Source organism: Podarcis cretensis (assembly GCF_951804945.1).
Source record: "Podarcis cretensis genome assembly, chromosome: 8".
NCBI classification, from domain to species: domain Eukaryota; kingdom Metazoa; phylum Chordata; class Lepidosauria; order Squamata; family Lacertidae; genus Podarcis; species Podarcis cretensis.
Genome location: NC_137177.1, coordinates 39,816,156 through 39,830,592, shown reverse-complemented (window position 1 = coordinate 39,830,592; position 14,437 = coordinate 39,816,156). Strand labels below are relative to the sequence as shown.

The 14,437-nt window shown below is 44.8% G+C and overlaps 1 long non-coding RNA gene across 1 annotated transcript; it reads left to right on the top strand.

Moving 5' to 3' along the window:
- Window positions 1-64: 64 nt before the first annotated feature.
- On the top strand, window positions 65-4,681 carry LOC307222919. Its single transcript, XR_013841903.1, has 3 exons — window positions 65-298; window positions 621-710; window positions 4,249-4,681. It is a non-coding gene; the product is annotated as an uncharacterized lncRNA (long non-coding RNA).
- Window positions 4,682-14,437: the final 9,756 nt, after the last annotated feature.

Below are 14,437 nucleotides of genomic sequence, written 5' to 3'. Positions count from 1 at the left end.
CTCAGCCGGGCGCCGAGGGGGAGGGGCTTGGGCGGAGAATGACAGGCTCGGGGGCGGGACCGAGAGGAGGAATGCGGGGGGAGGGGCCGAGCAGCGCTGCATTATTTATTTGTCCTAGTACGTAGTCTTGTTTATTAGTAGCATTAGTGCTGCATTATTCATTAGTAACAAGTATTTTTTATTTTATTTTAATTAGGTATTCATCTTCCGGAGGTGTGGCCGTGCTTATCTCTTGAGGCAAAGAACAGCGAGTCTTGTGTCAAGTTGAAAGCGCGGTCCTAAGCATACCTACTCAGGGGTAAGTCTTACTGTATTTCAGCGGGGCTTACTCCCGGGTTAATGGGGTAGGATGCCTAACACATTTATTCAGAACAAAAAAAATTCCTTCCAGTAGCACCTTAAAGACCAACTAAGTCAGTTCTTGGTATGAGCTTTCGTGTGCATGCACACTTCTTCAGATACACTGCATGCACACGAAAGCTCATACCAAGAACTGACTTAGTTGGTCTTTAAGGTGCTACTGGAAGGAATTTTTTTTGTTTTGACTATGGCAGACCAACACGGCTACCTATCTGTAACATTTATTCAGGCATAAGGATATTGTTATTATTTCCTTCCAGAGGCGTGGCCGCGTTACGTTCTTGCAACTGAAAACAACAAGTGGTGTGACATTTTAAAGGTGCCGGCCTAACGTATGTCTGCTCAGAAGGGTAAGTCCTATTGCATTTAATAGGGCTTACTCTCAGATAAGGCTGCACAACACATTTACTCAGGCATAAGGTTATTATTACTGCCAACCACCGTTTTATTGTGTTTACATTAGTAACCCTGTTCCACAGTAGTTATTCATTAAAAACATGTAATATAAACATTAAAACAGATTAAATGTGACAACTCCCACACCCAGACGACTGTGATTTATTGATTCGGCTTGCATCCCACTCTTCCATTTGAGAGCTCAGAACATCTTCAGTGAATATTATCATTACTCATCTTCCAGAGGTGTAGCCATGATAAGCGATTGCAGCCCAAAATGGGTCTTGTGGCAACTAAAAAGTGTTGTCCTAACCATGCCTACTCAGAAGTTAGTCTTACTGCTTTCAATGGGACTTATTCCCAGTTAAGTGGTTAGGATGCCTATTGCATTTATTATGGCATAAGCTCTGCCTCATATATATGTATGATGTGGGTGTTGTTAACAGGAAGACCGGAAGTATTTGAAATGCTGAGAATCACGTTATTGGCAGTGGCCATTCACACATACAAAGCAACAGTTCCTCTTGATAACACAGACATCTTTTTGGCATTGGTGTCAATGAACAGCTAGTACAATTAAAAAACAAAACATTGTGTTGATTCAGTCCACAAGTGGTGGCACTGAATCTGCAGCAGTTTCAAGGTGCAGTCTCTTTTTGAAGTTCAAGGGTTTCTGCCTTAAGTTCAGTTGCTTTACACAGCATCCTGGGAGGCTGAAATATTTTTGCACTGGGGAAACAAGACCCAGGGAATTAACTGGTCCCACAGGTTCTTTGTGTAGCAGGGCTTGTGGAACCAGCCCACCTTCCCGTCCCCTCCTGCATATGCCCTTTCCCTTCTAATTCAGGGTCCTTGGCTCATCACCTGTGTAATGTTTCTGGGTCAACGACAGATATAAAGAATTAGGAGTAGTTTTTATAAAACAAGGTTTATTCAGAGTAGTCTCCAAGACCCTCTGCTGGAACTGAAACTCAAGGCCTAAGGAATGGCCCAGGGTCCTGTGACTCCAGAGGTAAGTCCTCAGATTGCCAAGCCTTTAACCTTCAATAAGTTATAAAATGTGAACAAAAAATGAAATGATTTTTTAAAAAAACCCATAAGATTATTACTACAGTATAGACATATATGTTGATTCTGCTGCATGAATTGCATAGACACAGATGTATCTACTATGGAACTTAAGTGATCTTGACTAATGAATTACACTATACATTTTACACTCTACATTTTAGCACATCTCTCTATAAGTCGTTCTGGAGATTTTATCTTTCTGGTAGAACACCTCAATGTTTGTTCCACAATAACCAGTAATTTGTTATTTGCTGGTTTCAGTTTGGCCTTGACAGACCTTTGATAATCCTTTGCAGATAAAATATTCACATGAGCGCCAGTGTTCAGTTTAAATGAGATGGATATCTCATTCACCTGCATAGAGAGGATCCAGTCGCTTTCACTAGTCTTTCTTGCTTTTGCTACATCAATATACAACTCATCTGAAATATCTTCCAACAGTGTCACCTGATTTTTCTTTCTTTCTCTGGCTTGGTAACACATTGCAAAATTATTCCCACAGTTAAAACAGCTCCCCCCCCATGCTCAACGGTTTAGGACCATGCGACATTCAACATTTTTTGCATGCTTCTTTCTTTTGTATTGTTATTATATTTTTATTTATACCCTGCCTTTTTCCCTGACAGAATTTTAGGTGGCTCACAGGTATTCCTCATCTCACAGTGAGAGAAGCTATTTCCACTTTTGAAACTAGCTTCCTTATACTCTGCTCCTTAATATGCAGAATATGGACAATATTTCTGGCCTGTGCTTTTACAGTTCCTGAGGACCTGCAAATTTGAATAGTTTCGTCCAGGGGCAGATCCCACTCGTGCAACAGCTGCTCTCTGAGGACATTGCCTTTGATGCCACAGATTTATTTATGTTTGTTTATTACATTTATATGCCACCTTTCTATTCCAAGCATATCAACGTGGTGTACATGGTTCTCCTCCTCCCCATTTCATCCTCACAACAACCCTGTGAGGTAGGTTAGGCTAAGATGATAACTGGCCCAAGGTCACCCAGTGAGCTTCATGGCTGAGTGGGGATTTAAACCCTAGTCTCACAGGTCATAGTCAGCAGCAGGAATCATATCCTGCCAGTATAACTTGGGGATAGAATTGCCCCATACATAGGAGGCAACTCCTAGGAGCCGAGGTCCCTTCCCCCCATAAAATATTTGAGGACCCCCACAAAGTTAATGGGCATTGCCATTCAAATAGTGTGGGTGTGTGTTGCATCATATGATCGATTATGCAGGGCTTACCTGTCCCCAGCCCCATGTTTTATCCAAGTTGGCACCCCTGCTTCCATATATTAGTTAAACCATACTGGGTGCAAAACAGATTGCAGATTGCACCCAGGGCTGTTGGGACAAAAAGCAAATTGTGTCTGTTCCCCTATTTAAAAATAAAAGCCAAAGTTGTTTGGGAAAGCAAGTCCCCTATGCAGCAGAAAGCAGAAGTAAAGAGATACGTGGTAGTCATTATATTGGCAGAGATGAGGTATAAATTTAGCTGCTGCCCTAGTCAAGAGAAGCCAAATTGCCTAGCGAGTCTTACGTGTTTAACCCACCTAACCTGCAGAACCTGGATCCCATCTTTATATAACAAAAAAATCATCTCCCACCTCACCCCCGTGGCACACACCTAACTCTGCGTAGGATCAGAAAGCACACTGATTTCAATTAAAGACTTACATGTATGTTTCTGACTCCCATCTTCTCTGCACACTTACCTGGGATGAGCCTCATTAAGCTCAAGTAAACATGCCTAAGCTTGGGCTATTCTTTCTCACACTGAAATCCATTGAGCACTAGAAGTGCTCTGCTATGGCCTTTAAAGTTGGAGAGAGGACTGGCCATGCCATTTCAGAAATAAAACATGCACATTCCTTCATTTCTTAACATGTGTTTGTGTGGAATGGGGTGAGGCCCAGGTTGTGAATTTGTGATGAGCCCAGCAAAATACTCATTGGGTCCTGCATAGGCCTGTAGCTGGGGGCAGGGGGATGACCCCCCGAATGTCCTTTTTTTCAAACAAATAATTAAATTTGTTACAGAAAAAATAAAAACAAACAGGAAATCCTTTGTTTTAGTTCTCAAGGGCACAAATGCTAATTTTTGGGGTGGGTTGGCAATGGAATCTGCCTAGTATGAAAACATCACATGAGAAGGGCCAGGAGGCAGAACTTAAAATGGAAGGAATTTTGACAAGTCTGGTCAATTTGTTTTTAAGTATCTAAATTCACTGTTGAGGGACTCGGAAGGTAGGCAGAATTTCCCTGCCTGACAAATGAGATGGCAAACAAACACCTGCTATATGACTATGATATCCATTCAAGAGCTATTATCCTTCAAGGAGGTGGGATTCTGGGAGTTTCTGCTTGCTGGGTTGAGGAACTACTGGCCATGGGGGTGTATTTTTTATGTCTTGTCAGGTGGGGGTGCAAAGGATATGAAGCTATATTTTCCCCTGGCTGGAGAAATGCAGGTCCGCAATTCATCACCAGCATTATTACCATTGTAACTTCAAAGCAAACATTCATCATAAGTTTGTTTGCTGGAAGTAAATCCAGAACAGCAACTCTTCTGCGCAAGGCAAGGTGGTGGCACCGTCCTTCCCTGATGAAGAGAACATTGGATCTAACTCTTTGTCTACTATCAGTAGACTGCTGTTTTGGAAGGAGAATGTACCACTGAGAAGTCAGCAAGTAATTCAACTAACTTGCACCAACAGATTTAGGTAACTCTAAACCTGCACAGCCTCAAATTTCATCATACCAAGGGGTCTACAATGTTTGGCCATACATGGAAGTTCCAGTGTTCCTGTCTTAAATCTTAGGAGTGGCTGGAGTACTCAGTTAGTAGAGATGTTACTTCTTCATTAGAGAAAAAAATCCTGTTGCAAACTCTGACTCAGCATTTGTAAATGCAGGAGACTCTGAAGGGAAGCAGGGAAATGTTTTCCAGGCACACAAAGTAAATTGCCCATAAAAGTGCAATGGACAATTTTCAGGAGCAACAAAAGCAAGGATCAACAGGAGAAATTATTCAAGAGGGAAAAACTGCAGCCAAGTGGTGGAAAATAACAGATACTATGTGAAATGTATTGCTGGAGTATCTCAGTTTGTAGTAGTCAATCAGTTGTCTTTCAGGGACGATTCAGGGTGTGAACAATTATGCAGGTGGTTTCTTTTTATAATTAGCTGCATTTGCTATGAGAAAATATTTTAAAATTTGCAACAAATTGTGAAAATGATTCCTGCAAGTGCTAAATATACTAGCCCTGAAATCCAAAATGAAATCCACAGCATTACTCAAACAGTTGTAGATTTTTTTCTGGAGCAAATGGTTTAAAGTACTTGTGTTGTGTTGTTGGTTGATGAGACTAGAGACAACAAGGCATTGAAGATATAGGGTTATTCCTGATTTTTTAACAACCTTTTTGTGCTAATTGTTGGCAAGATAATTAAGAATTGTTGAAGTTGCTTAGTGAAAATGTTTGAATGTGCAGGACAACTCCAAAAATAAGGGTTAATAAAAAACATTTCACAGTTTTGTCTTTAAAAGGACCTGCCAGATTTTGATGTGTTTTTAATCTTTGTTGGAAGCCGCCCAGAGTGGACAGGGTATAAATAATAAATATTTGTACTGTCCCCTTAAACAGTTCCATTACTTTTTGTCCATCCCTTCCCCCGCCCCCAAACTTTTAAACTGGCTTCAAGCCCGGTCCTGCACCAGGATGTTCCCAATAGACCATGCCCCAAAAATGTACTTGGATATTCTGTTACGTTATATTGAAAAAGGAAAAACAGTCGTATGTTAGTAACTAGATGAGAAGATGCAATGTTGAGATAATACTTACAAAGGGGTGTGAAGCAGTTGTACATATTATACTTTTGTGGATTCATCCTTCCAACACAGTGTTTCCCAAACTTCCAGTAGCTAAGAGCAGGATCCATTATGAAGATGTGGCAGAATCACCTACCACCAGCAGATAGGTGCAAGCCCAGAGCAGCATAATCACGCAGGGAGGCAGCAGACAGCTTCCTCTGGGTGTGGATGCTTTGGGATTGATTTCTTTCTTGCAGTTTGGGAGTTCTCGATCTCATGAATGGATGCCTAACTTGCTATCGCTGAACAATGCTGTTTGACAATGCTGCTGCACAAGCCAGCTGGTCTGTTAAAAGTAAATGTCAGAAATAATCTTTTCCAGCCATCAGGGCAGGAAGTGTGCCATTGTTCTGCTATCCTGGCCAGCTAAAGCCCTTTTTTTTTCAGAGAAGTGGTTTAAAGTTATTTGTTGCTAGATGAAACTGCTGACCCACACTTGTGTCCCTAGGGGTATGAATAACAAACTATTCATCAAGTATTGTCCTGGTCAGCTTTACTGTAGGAAAATGTTTGAGGAGGCAGTGATGGCTGGCAGCCTAGAAACCCACATCACTCTCCAAACAAGGCTGCTAGCCATGGCCATAGGCAGGCCCCTCTCCATATATCTCTGGAATGGCAAGTAGGGGCTGGATTTGGCCCTGGGTGCTGGTTACTCCTCTATTAATATATGGTCTGAGGTTACACCGAAAAATGAGTGCCTCTTAATTCCTTTCCACTAAACAACAGAATAAACACCTGGTTGATAGAACTGGAAGGCATCCAACAGGACGTTTAGTTGATCCCATGCTCCGAGGCAAAACATCCTCTACTTAAAAGCATCCCTCGTAAATATTTGTCCAACCATACTGAAACCTCTCAGTTTATTCCAGGGCTGAACCACTCCTAAAAGCAGAAAGCTTTAAGTGGCATTTCATTTAAATCTGACCTCCTTCCACTGATCTTCTTGCCTTATCCTTTGTAGTTTACCCTTTTCACCTATTATTTGCAAACTGTCAACATACATCCAACCTCCACGTTACTCCTGTTCTTGATGTAGTTTGCTGTTTTATCACCAAGGAGGTCTCCAGGACTTGACCTCTGCAGCATACGTCCCCCAGCCATCTTCTCCAGTGCCATCCCCTCTTACCTTTAGAGATGGACTGACACAAAGAAATTGAGCATGCACATGATCTAAGATAGGAGGGAGGGCCACATGTCTCTGCACAGAGGGACACACACTCACACCCCACCCGAACAGTCCACACGCATGCCCACACTGCATATCAACAACTCACAAATTCACACACTTTGCATGGAAACACACCAAACTCACACATAAAATAATAATAATAATAATAATAATAATAATAATAATAATAATAATAATTTATTATTTGTACCCCACCCATCTGGCTGGGTTTCCCCAGCCACTCTGGGCGGCTTCCATAGAAACCAAAAATACACTAAAATATCACACATTAAAAACTTCCCTGAACAGGGCTGCCTTAAGATGTCTTCTGAATGTCAGGTAGTTATTTATCGCTTTGACATCTGATGGGAGGGCATTCCACAGGGCGGGCGCCACTACCGAGAAGGCCCTCTGCCTGGTTCCCTGTAGCTTTGCTTCTCGCAATGAGGGAACCGCCAGAAGGCCCTCGGCGCTGGACCTCAGCTTCCGGGCAGAACGATGGGGGTGGAGACGCTCCTTCGGGTATACTGGGCCGAGGCTGCTTAGGGCTTTAAAGGTCAGCACCAACACTTTAAATTGTGCTTGGAAACATACTGGGAACCAATGTAGGTCTTTCAAGACCGGTGTTATGTGGTCTTGGCGGCTGCCCCCAGTCACCAGTCTATCTGCCGCATTCTGGATTAGTTGTAGTTTCCGAGTCACCTTCAAAGGTAGCCCCACGTAGAGCGCATTGCAGTAGTCCAAGCGGGAGATAACTAGAGCATGCACCACTCTGGCGAGACAGTCCGCAGGCAGGTAGGGTCTCAGCCTGCGTACCAGGTGGAGTTGGTAGATAGCTGCCCTGGATACAGAATTGACCTGCGCCTCCATGGACAGCTGTGAGTCCAAAATGACTCCCAGGCTGCGCACCTGGTCCTTCAGGGACACAGTTACCCTATTCAGGACCAGGGAGTCCTCCACACCAGCCCGCCCCCTGTCCCCCCAAAACGGTACTTCTGTCTTGTCAGGATTCAACTTCAATCCATTAGCCGCCATCCATCCTCCAACCGCCTCCAGGCACTCACACAGGACCTTCACCACCTTCACTGGTTCTGATTTGAAAGAGAGGTAGAGCTGGGTATCATCTGCATATTGATGGACACCCAGTCCAAACCCCCTGATGATCTCTCCCAGCGGCTTCATATAGATGTTAAAAAGCATGGGGGAGAGGACGGAACCCTGAGGCACCCCACAAGTGAGGGCCAGGGGTCTGAACACTCAACCCCCCCCACCACTTTCTGAACACGGCCCAGGAGGAAGGAGCGAAACCACTGTATAACAGTGCCCCCAGCTCCCAGCCCCTCTAGACGGTCCAGAAGGATGTTATGGTTGATTGTATCAAAGGCCGCTGAGAGATCCAGCAGAACTAGGAAACAGCTCTCACCTTTGTCCCTAGCTCGTCGGAGATCATCAACCAGTGCGACCAAGGCAGTTTCAGTCCCATGATGAGGCCTGAATCCTAATTGGAAGGGATCCAAATGGTCCGCATCCTCCAGGCGTGCCTGGAGTTGTTCAGCAACCATGCGCTCAATCACCTTGGCCAAGAATGGAAGATTTGAGACTGGGCGATAGTTGGCCATACTGGCTGGGTCTAAAGATGGTTTTTAAGAAGCGGTTTAATGACCGCCTCTTTCAGCGGATCTGGGAATGTTCCCTCACAGAGGGAAGCATTCACCACCCCGCAGAGCTCATCGCCCAGCCCTTCCCGGCTTGCTTTTATTAGCCAGGATGGGCAAGGATCAAGGAGACAGGTGGTTGGTTTCACGTGTCCAAGCAGCCTGTCCACATCCTCAGGGGTAACGGATTGAAATTGATTCCATGCAACTTGACCAGACAGAGCTCCAGCACTCTCCCGCCCCAGCCCTGCGCCCACGGTGGTGTCTAGCTCCTTCCGAATATGAGTGATTTTATCTGCAAAAAACTTTGCAAAATCGTTGCAGGAGATCTTGGGGTCTTTACAAGGCCCCAGTGGTAAAGGTGGTTCCGTTAAATTGCGAACCACCTCAAACAGTCTCCTGCTACTATTTTCTGCAGATGCAATAGAGGCGGTGAAGAAAGTCTTCTTTGCCGTCGCTATTGCCACTTGGTAGGCTCGACGTTGAGCTCTAACCTGTGTCCTGTCAGATTCGGAGTGAGTTTTCTGCCACCGACGCTCTAGCCGTCTCAGCGATTGTTTCATCGCCCTCAGCTCCGAAGAAAACCACGGGGCTGCAATCGGAGAGGGCGCTTCGGAGCCAGACAGTCGATAGCCCTGGTTAATTCCGCATTCCAGCGGGCCACCAGGGAATCAGCTGAAAGGCCATCAACATGGGATAAAGCATCCCCTACCACTCTCTGGAAACCATTTGGATCCATTAAGTGGCGGGGGCGGACCATCCAAATTGGTCCCACCTCCCTGCAGAGGGGAAGGGTCGCAGAGAAGTCCAGTTGCACCAGGAAGTGATCTGACCATGGCACTTCTTTTGTTTCACTTTTATTTAGTGTCAGATCACCCACGTCACTAGAGGTGAACACCAGGTCTAAGGCATGTCCATGACTATGAGTTGGGCCAAACTTATTCAGGGACAACCCCATGGAGGACATGCTTTCCACGAAGTCCCGAGCAGCCCCTTGTAAGGTCATGTCGGCATGAATGTTAAAATCCCCTAGGACAACCAAACTAGGTGTCTCCAGGAGAAAATCCGCCACGACCTGAAGCAGCTCGGACAGGGAATCCTTGGTGCAGTGGGGAGGTCAGTACACCAAAAGGATTCCTGTACTGCCCCTATTGCCCAACTTCCAGAACATGCACTCAGAAAACTGGATCTTCCCAGTAGGACGCCTGGTGCAAGCTAGTGACTTCCTAAAAATTACTGCAACCCCCCCCTCCCTGCCCACATGACCTGGGTTGCTGTGCATAAGAGAAACCTGGTGGGCAAGCAGCAGCAAGGACAGGCCCATCTGCTTCCTCCAACCAGGTCTCTGTCACACATGCCAGGTCAAATCCTCCATCCACAATCAGGTCGTGGATGGCAGTGGTTTTATTCATCATTGACCTGGCATTACACAGCAACACCTTCATGTCATGTGGGTTTCCCCTGTTGATTCCAGTATCCATCCAGTCAAGGCCAGACCCGGAGGCAGGGATAGTCTTCAAACAACGACTAAACCTGCCTCCTCGGTAATGACATGGTCTGGTCTTAGCATAACTCTGCCTCCTGCCCATGATCACCGAGATCGGAGTTCCCAGTGCTTCCCCTCCTGTGGAACTTGTCCCAGCCATCGTGTTGGCTTGGGCCCCACTCCCAGGCAGCCCTGGGAACAAAACACAAACAAAACACAAACTATACAGAACCAATAAAACAACAACAACAACAACAAAAAGGAACAGAACAATTATACTAAAATTAATCCCTAACCAAATATCCACACCACCCACCCACCCCCAACAAAGGAAAAAATGAAAAAAAGAAATAAAAATTTAATTTAGCTCTCTCTCACACGTGCGCGCTTTCTCCACCTGTGAAGTGTGCAATCAGTTAAGAGTAAAATACATATTTTCTCCTTGCTCGGTGCCTCCAATCACAGTGCTGCAATGGGAAGGTACACACCTGCTAAAGATACTGGCTACCAAATGGTGGACTTAATTAGAGACCCAGCAAGACAATTAAATAATTCAGCATTGCAAAGGGGCCATAGCTCAGTGGCAGAGCATGTGCCTTGCATGCAAAAGCCCCCAGGTTCAATCCTGGGGGCAGCATCCCCTGGTGGAGTTGTGAATGTTCCCTGCCTGAAACTCTGGAGAGCTTCTGCCAGTCAGTGTAGACATGGCTGGGCTAGATGGACGAGTGGTCTGACTCAGTATACGGCAGCTTCCTGTGTTCCTAACACAATCACACACTGTTGCTGTACAATCTCTATGCCTGTTAGAAATATGATGGCGGTAATTCAATGCATTATGTCTAGGGCGGTACTTTGATTGTGGTGGCCTGAATCCCAAGTGACCTTCCTTCCTTCCCATGTTAGCGAGATCAGGGAGCAGACATGGGATGTATTTGTACTAAAGAAGAGCAATGTCCTCAACACATGTATTGTTCTCATTTTGTAAGACACAGTGATTCAGATGTCTCGAGTCTTGGTTATTTTGCTGGTTTCCATCATGAAACCATTAGCAAAAAGGAAGTATTTTGCAAAACCACAAAAATGCAGTTTCCAACCTGATGTGTCTGGGAAAGTAATTTGCATGACTTTTGAACTTCAGGAGGAGCCAAGTGCATTCTGTTTGGCTGACTGAGACATGGTTACATTTTATTAAATGCCAGCAGTGGTCTTGATGCTGTTTGGGATGTGAAAGGAACATGGAAAACTTGTGGCCCCAAATATGCCACTTGAGAGAGACAGTGCTTCCTGGACCCAGTACAAGAGCATCATTGCCCCACCTCACAATCCCTTGCTGCATCAAAATGATGTTCCCAGTAAGCTTCTACTTATCACACACCTGCTCCTCCTAAGTGCAGGAAGCCCTTTCTCCATTCCCCTCGATCAGAGAGAGAGAGGAGAGAGGGTTTGTTGGTGGCATGGGAGTCCTGGAAATGTTAGGCCCATGGGTGTGGCCAAGCGGGGCAGGGAGGGGCAGCTGCCCCCCAAACAATAAAAAAATCTATAAAAATGCATAGCTAACTGAGGTTCTGCTCCCCACTTGCTTCACCCATGGTTAGGCCCCAAGAGTGCATGCTGTTTGTCTGGCCTCTCTATGGCACTTCTTAATTGCCACTTTGGCAGAGAACTGTAGCTCAGTGGTAGAGTCGTTTTGCATGCTGAATGTCCTGGGTTCAATCCCCATCGTCTCCAGGTAGGGGCTGTCTGAAAACCCTGGAGAACTACTGCCAGTATGGAGCTAGCTGAACCAAGGTCAGAAGCTAGATAAAGCAGCTTCTGATGTTCCTATGATGCTTTTAATGTACCGACTTAGAGAAGCTTTCCACCACCTGGTGCCTCCATCATTCCCCAGCCAACATGGCCATTGTGTTGTTGCGTATTTGTTTGCCGTTTGGGCCCAGTTAGTTTGCTGTTAGGAAACAGTACGAGTGTGGCTGCCAGTACCCCAGCCTCCTGGTGCTCATCTTGCAAATCGTTTGGGACTAGGTTATTAGGAGGACCCTCAGCAGAGCTGGCCTGTCCACGAGGCAGGATGAGACAGTCACCTCAGGAAACAGATTTGCCTGTTGTCGCACACCTCCTACTCCCTGGGCTGCTTTGGGCAGTGTGTGTGTGCAGGCAGGTGGCGGACGGCGGAGGGTGGTGCAACGTCCTAGCCCAGCCCTGACCATCAGCCAGACCTAGAGGCCTCAAGGCCTTCCCCAACCCCATAATGACTCTTTGAGAGTAACATAAGGCAAGAGGCAGATACTGATCTATGCTGGGATGGGCTATGGCAGCTCCAAGGTCTTGCAGAGCATAATAATGTCAGTGGGCATATGTTAGACCTGGTTGCCTCAAAGCCATTAGGCACCCACATGCAGCCCATGACCTTTCATAGACTCCAGTACCCCCCCCATCATTATTAGTATTATTAATTATTTTCTAATCAGACTTGAGTTACAACTACTGTATATTGTTTTAATTGTGGAAATTAAAAATCTTACCTGTTTAGCCACCTGTGTGCTGAAACCTGTACAGAACATAAAACTGAATATTTATTCAGAAGGCTTACACCATAAGACAGGCTGCATTGTCTGCATTAGACAGACAAGATTATGATATGCAGAGAACATGTACAAAACAGAATTTGCACGTTGGAGTTTTTTTGTATTGATACCAAGTCTGCACTGGCATCTGCTGGCCAAAACAGAATATTGCATGCAGCAAATTCTGCACCTGTAAAATCCTCGCACCAACCACGTCATGCAATGTTGCTACCCTGATGTCACTTAATAATAGTAAAAATGGTATACATAGAGAGGGAGGGAGGGGGAAAATACTACCCATTATGTGTGCAGCTGTGGCATGCATTATGCTTATTTCCCCCATTTTTTTATTGAAATAAAGCAAATAAAACCCTGATGTCACTTAATCACAGTAAAATTGCAGGGGGGATGGGGGAAGTCGGCGTCCCTGCACTGCGAATCTCATGTTTGTAAAATAAATTAGTTTTTTAAAAAAATTACTTCTTTTTAATGGCTTGACAAATTATTGTTTTTAAAATGCCCCCCCATTAGTGCTAAAGCCACTTTCTTCTTCTTCCTCCTCCTCCTCCTTGGTATTTTCATAAAATAGCTTTGATTCCACGTATCACATACCTGACTGGCAATGAAGGGTTGCATTCAATTGAAATTAATGGACCTAAGTTAGTCATGCTCATTCACTTATCTACTCATGAATAGGACTAGCTACAGCCCAATAGGTGGAATTCAGTGTCCTGCTAATACCACCATCCCATCAACACAAGCATTTCTGCTTGCCAAATGGATCAATCTTTCCCCGTGCCACAAACTGTTCTGGGAGTTTTCAATACACCCAACCTACGCTGCTGCAGCCATTGGAGGGCACAGAGGAAGAAGGCAGAAAGCCCCATTGTGCTAGAATGACTTGTTGCCCTGGCTCCCACTAGCATAACTGTTTAGTTGATTCCTGCCCTCTGAGCAGTCTATATTCTAGACTGAAGTTACTGTTGTGAAATCATCTTATCAAACGCAAAGAGAGATCCCTCATTGGGGAGGTAGCTACAATCGCTCTCTGCATGCTCATGCCATTTACTTATGAGGCTCATAATTCTGAATCATGTCTCAATTTTAACTCCTTAGGGCACAATATTGCCGGCACCCTTACAAGAATAAAATAAATAAACACCTCTGTTCTACCATAATTCAAAAGTATTTGACATCTATGATTATGTTACAATAATCTTTGAATTTTCATTCATGTTGGGCCTTTAAATAAAGTTTGTTTTTGGATCAAGGGGAGTGTTTTCTTTTTACTTCTCTCTGTATAGTTAATTAGAAACAAAAAAGTGCTGTTTAATAATACAGTGGTACCTCGGGTTACATACGCTTCAGGTTACAGACTCCACTAAGCCAGAAATATTACCTTGGGTTAAGAACTTTGCTTCAGGATGAGAACAGAAATCATGCAGCGACGGTGCAGCGGCAGCAGGAGGCCTCATTAGCTAAAGTGGTGCTTCAGGTTAAGAACAGTTTCAGGTTAAGAACGGACCTCCGGAACGAATTAAGTACTTAAGCTGAGGTACCACTGTATTCTGGTAAAAAGGAAAAGTAAAGAAAAGGCTTGTTAGTAATGAACTCATTCTTATGCATTAGCTCTGTCATTTTTTTTTTTTTTTACATAGTCACATTTATTTAGGAAAACAAATACGGACCCCCAAAAGAGCTGTGCAGAAGGTCCCATGGGCCATAAATCTGTCGCTGTTTTAGTGGGAATCTAAAGATTGCAAGCCTTTCTTTTGCTTCATTCTGAGTCAAGCCACCACCTAGGTAAATCTGGGACCTCATTGTGGATACCCAGGTTACCCACACATGAGATGTAGCAAA